Below are 6,230 nucleotides of genomic sequence, written 5' to 3'. Positions count from 1 at the left end.
CTATCTATCTATCTATCTATCTATCTATCTATCTATCTATCTATCTATCTATCTATCTATCATCTATTTATCCATCTGTTTTTTTAATCTAGACCAGATCTCACTGTCTCACTCAAGTTGAAAGCATAAAGACTCCTCAGAGGCAGTTTGATTTTCCTCATCTGAGTCAATTTACCCCTCCTTAGGCAATTTATAGACCTCCCTGATACCTGAATGTAGTGAGAAAAATCTGATTGTAGCTTAAAACTCCAGAGTTTAAAATATTACCATCCTCAGCAGATACTACAAGAATGACCATGACATCCTACTTTTTGAATGTTTCAAAGGCTCTATTGGATTTAAAATCAATTTATTTCTCCTAAACATTTCTTCTTAAATGAAGCCCCATGCCCTTTGATCCCCTTATGAACCACACAGGTTGTTCAGTCTTTCAGTTATTTCTGACTTTTTATGGCCCCATTTGAGATTTTCTTGACAAAAATATTGGAATGGTCTGCCATTTTCCTCTCCAGTTCATTTTACAGATGAGAAAACTGAGACAAACAGGGTTAAGTGACTTGCCCAGGACTGCACAGTAGGTGAGTGTCTGAGGTTAGATTTGAAGTCAGTAAGATAAGCTTCCTTGAATCCATGCCTGGTACTCTATTGACTGTGTCACGTAGCTGGTCTTTATAGGAACCATCTATTTCTTCTACAATACATTTTATTTCTGTTGACATTTATATGGATTGTAAGATATGTAAAATAATTCACATTCATTCTCTCATTTGAACATCACAACAACCCTGTGAAGCAGAAGCTACATGAATTATTATTATTATTTCTTTTTTTTTGCAAGGCAGTGGGGTTAAGTAGCTTGCCCAAGGCCACACAGCTAGGAAATTATTAAGTGTCTGAGGCCTCATTTGAACTCAGGTACTCCTGACTCCAGGGCCAGTGTATCCACTGCACCACCTAGCCACCCCACCACCACCTAGCCACCCCCCCCATGAATTATTATTATGCTTATTTTACAGATGAGAAATCTTAGGCTAAGTTGAGTTGACTTTCCCAGAAGGTCAGTGATTTGCCAATAGTAGTATATTAAAGAGTCAATATTTTAGCTTCAGTATTCCTGATTCCTGGCCCACTGCTCTATCTACAAGGCCACCAGAGAACACAAGAGATATACCAGAAATGAGGTTTCCCTGTGCTGCAGAGCTCAGTTCCAGAAGAGTGACCTCTAGACAGCAAGGGAATTTTCTGCATTTGGTTTGGCTAATGATGAGGGTTATGTTGCTTCATTCCTCAATTTACCTAGATTCTGAGATAGAATATTTTCATAAACATTTCCCCTAGATTTGCTGTCTTCTTTGTCACTGGATGATTGATTAATAATTTCCAGAAATATTAACAATTTACAATCATCCTAAACCCTCAGGCTTGAATTTGTGTATGTCAGTATTGTATTCTGCTCAGTAAAATTTGCTGAACACCTGGCTAAAACAGATATGTTGCCTCTGCAATAATTCTTCCTAACCATTAGAAGACAATAGTAATTTTCATTAGGATTTGGAAAACTTCATCTCAGTTGAATCTCATTTTGACCAATTACCCTTTAATGAAGTTTTAAACTTTGAATGAGGAAAAACATCATTATCGTTTAACTTTGATAGTGGTTGTAAGCAGAGTACTGAGCATATCATAAAAATCAACAAATACTTTATTATTATTATTATTATATTGCCTATAATATGCAAACCCCAGGTCATTGCTCAAAATGGACTCATATGAACTCATTTCAGTTGTGGGGGCTTCATACTATGTAATTATGTGTTCCAATCTAATTTCCAACTGGGGATAGCTTGGGAACATAAGATTTGGATTTCTAAAAGCCTCCACAAAAAAGGAAAGATATCCCACTTAGCCAACAGGACACCAACTATAAAATAAGCTTTACTTAATATTTTATTTAGTATGACAAAAACCTGTCACCTTACACTTGAACCCACATACAGCTAAGGCACTTCTGTATGTTGCTGCCATCTCTAGGAACCCCTATATTTCTCTAGAATTATAATATTGCCTTGGATTGTTCTTTCCAGGTCACAAAAGAGTTTCCTCTTGTCAAGCAAACCTCCCACATGGTGAACTCTACCATTCTTGGAGACTTATACCTTTGAGTGGTTTTTGTTGTTGTTCAGTCATTTTTCAATCATATATGACTCTTCCTTTCTGGTATTCTTGGCAAACATAAGAAGGTGTTTTTGCCATTTCATTCTTCAGTTCCTTTTATAGATGAGCAAAGTGAGGCAAACGGTTACCTAGGGTCATACAGCTAGGAAGTTTCTGAAGTCACATTTGAATTTTTCTTCATGACTCGATGCCCAGCCTTCTATCTGCTCTTTTGCCTTCTTGCCTACCATAGAATGGAATCATTGATCTCCGGCTTTGAAAGAGATCTTTCAAACCATCAAGCATGACCCAAACCTACGATACTTAGCAAGTAACCATCCAATATTTATCTGAAGATTTCTAAATGGAGAGGAGCTCCCAATTTTTCCAGGAAACTGGTTTTACTTCAACAGTGTTTTGTTGATTAGCAAGTTTTTCCTTATATCAAGTCTAAATTTGCTTCTTTTAAATTTTCACCATTATTTCAAGTTCTGCGCTAGAGGGTCAAACAAAGTAAGTTGAACCATCAAACTTGACTTCTACAGGTAAGGCACCCTTAGTTTTTTAATAAATCCCCCTATTGCGTAAACCCAAGGCTCTTCTCCAACTTGACTGTCTTCCTCTGGTGACTCTCAAGTTTATTAATTTCCTTCCTAAAATATGGTACCTAGCACCTAGCACAATAATACAGATGTATTTGAACCAGAGCAAGGTAATGCAGGAATCTATGCCTTTGGAAACTATGATGTATCCTTAATGTAACTCTTAATGTAACCTAAAATCACTGCTGCTTCATAATGAACTTTCTTTCTACTAAAACTCTCCAAACTTTTTTTTCAGATGAACTGTTGTCTTTCCACACCCTCTTGTTTTGTACTTGTGAAATTGATTTTTTGAGCATAAGTATAAAACTTCCAATTTGTTATTTTTAAAGAAAAGCTTTTAGTGATTACTTCTATAACTTACATTATCATATTTATCCTGAGTCATTACCCAATCTTTTCCTAGAGAATCATTGCATATAGTAATCATTTGTTTTTAGAAAAAAATCAGCATAATTGAACAATATTTTGAAAAAGCATGAAAATTTGTGCAATGTATAATACCTTTAGATCTTTCATCTCTATGAAAGAGAGATTGGGGGTAGCTTCTTATAACTCTATATTTAAGGCCAGCTTGATCTTTTTAATTTTGTTACTTTTACTTTTGGTTTTACTGTATCGTATGTTTTTCTATCTATATTGCTGTAGTCACTGCATGTATTTTTTTGCCTTGTTCCTTTCACACTGAATTAGTTCAAAAAGATCTTAATCTCTGTATTCATCACATACATAATTTCTCATAGCACATTAATATTCTATTACATTAATTTATCATAATTTGTTTGAATATTATCCAGTTGATGGGCATTTATTTTATTTCCAATTCTTAGCTATTACAAAAGTGCTTCTACAAATTTTTTGGTCTATAAAAGAACTTTTTTTTATTAATGATATTTTGTGGCATAACCCCAGTAAGGGGGTTTTTGGTTAAAAGAATATAAAAAACATTATGTATATATTTATATGTGTGTGTGTGCGTGTATGTGTATGTGTATCTATGTACAAAATTTATACAAACACATCCACATCCACATATATTATTTATATTTACTTTCATTATCCTACACCCTGGAGATAGCTGCAGCTGTTTTCTCTTTGGTGCATAATTTCCACTTTGATAAATTTGAGAGGTCATGGGGGAATCATAAAAAATGCCTAGACTGCCAACTTGTTGCTCACATCATTTGAAACTCATATTTATTCTTATTAAATTTCATTTCATTCAATTCAACTCTATTTCCAGTCTTCCCAAGATTTTTTTTTATTTTTGCTATCAATCAATATACTAATTATTCTTTCTAGTTTTATGCCATCTTCACAATTTACAAACCATGTAGGAGTATGCTAGAATCAGCTCATACCAGCTCCTAAGAACTGATAGCTAAATTTTCAATGTGAGCATTTACACTTTGGAACCCAGCAAACTCTGCAAATCAGGCTTTATTGATTTATTGACTATCTAGACTTAAAAATGTGATGGGGAAAATGTTAAAATATTGATTAGGATGGAGAGCCAATTATTGAAAATTTCCCAACATACTTCTACATCTATGTCTTTATTCAAGTCAATAACAAATTATTAAATAAGACAAGGTTTAATGTAGATCTCTGGAACATTCACTCCAATTAGTAACCCCTTCCAAATTAACATTAAACAATTTAATTCACTAAATCTAAGATTTGGAAGGGACTTCAGTTCTAATCTAACGCTTATCTGAAATGACTACTCTTTTCCCATTCAACTGGTTTCAAATATAACTAATATTCTTATCATCTAACCTATATCTGCCTTATTTTCCACATAGTAGGGGACAGGAGAGGGTAAGGCATTGCCTTTTTTTTAATATTTTATTTTTTCCAACTACATGCAATAGTATTTTTCAACAGTCAGTTTTTGTGAGTTTTTTTTAATTTAATATTTGTTTATTCACATTGTGTACAAATAATGTGTTTTTATACATTAATAAAATATTCTGATTTAAGAGTAAACAAAATTCCCCCTCCCCCCAAAAAATATAGACTTGCTTGAGTGATGAAGTAAAAGGGAGAGAAAAAATTAAAATTAAAATTAAAAAAATAATAGTAATAATTGTAGGTATGGCCAGGTGGTGCAGTGGACAGAGCACCAACCCTGGAGCCAGGAGCACCTGAGCCCATATCTGGCCCTGTACACCCAACAATCATCCAGCTGTGTGACATACAAGCCACCCCATTTCCACTGCCCTGCAAAAAAAAAAAATAAGGGAAAAAAGACCCAAAATAAAATAAAATAGTAATAATAGTGAGTGTGACTGGATGGCGGACAGAGCACTGGCCCTTGAGCCAGGAGCACCTGGGTCCAAATCCAGCCTCAGACACCCAATGATAACCCTGCTATGTGGCCCCAGGCAGGCCACCCAACCCTATTTGCCCTGCACCCCCCAAATAATAATAATGATAATAATAATAATAATAATAATAATAATAATAATAATAATGATAATGATAATAATAATGATAAATAATAAATGTGCTATAGTCTATGTTCCAACACCGCCAACTCTCTCATGGGTGGATCACATTCTTTATGGTAAGTCCATCCCAAAAACTTTCATATTTTTCCACCATTGCCATTACTACTCGCAACTCCCTCCTTTTGTTTTTCTCCACTACCACGTACTATATTTTCTCTCTCCTTTCACTCTAACTCTGCTGTAGGGTAGATGAGTAGTGCAGCAGACAGATCTCCGGCCCTGGGGCCAAGAGGACCTGAGCCCTCATACCACTGCTTAGGCCCAGCATCCACCTGACCCTATGGTCCTGGATAGGCTGTCCAATCCCAGCCCCTTGCAAGAAGTAAAAAAAAGAATGTATTATATCTGACCACTCTCCCCCCCATGGTCCATCCTCTCCTCCATCACTCAAATCGCCCCCTTCCCCCCTGTACCCCTTCTCTCCTTCCTACTACCGATGTCTATACTCCATTGAGTATATATGCCGTTTCCTCTCCTAGCCACCTCTGGTGAGAGCAAAGATTCCCTCATTCCCCCTTGCTTTCCCCCTTCCATATCATTGCAATAGATCATTGTAATAAAGAAAAGTCTTATTATATGAAATATCTTGGCCTATTCCCCCTCTCCTTTTTCTTTCTCCCATTACATTTCCCTTTTGTCTATTGACTCCATTTTTACACCATATTTTATCTTCCAATTCAGCTTTCTCCTGTGATTCATCTATAAAACCTCCTTCTACCTGCTCTGTTAATTGAGAAGGTTCATATGAGTATTATAAGTGTCATTTTTCTATACAAGAATACATGCAGTTCATCATCATTAAGTCCCTCATATTTTTCCGCTCTCCTCCAATTTCCATGCTTCACCTGAGTCTTGTATCTGAAGATCAAACCTTCTGTTCAGCTCTGGCCATTCCAAAAAGGAACATTTGAAATTCCCCTGTTTCATTGAAAGTCCATCTTTTTCCCTGGAAGAGGACATT

General features: G+C 35.7%; 1 long non-coding RNA gene across 1 annotated transcript in view; it reads left to right on the top strand.

Moving 5' to 3' along the window:
- The first annotated feature begins 2,305 nt into the window (after positions 1-2,305).
- LOC141521205 (uncharacterized) overlaps positions 2,306-6,230 on the top strand; it is a 56,195-nt gene continuing 52,270 nt past the window's right edge. The window contains exon 1 of the long non-coding RNA XR_012477866.1: positions 2,306-2,699. This is a non-coding gene — a long non-coding RNA (uncharacterized LOC141521205). The remainder of the gene's footprint in view (positions 2,700-6,230) is intronic.

Source organism: Macrotis lagotis, chromosome 4 (genome assembly GCF_037893015.1).
Source record: "Macrotis lagotis isolate mMagLag1 chromosome 4, bilby.v1.9.chrom.fasta, whole genome shotgun sequence".
In the NCBI taxonomy this organism is placed as follows: Eukaryota; Metazoa; Chordata; class Mammalia; order Peramelemorphia; family Peramelidae; genus Macrotis; species Macrotis lagotis.
The sequence above is the reverse complement of the archived record's forward strand: the minus strand, read 5'-3'. Positions and strand labels throughout refer to the sequence as shown.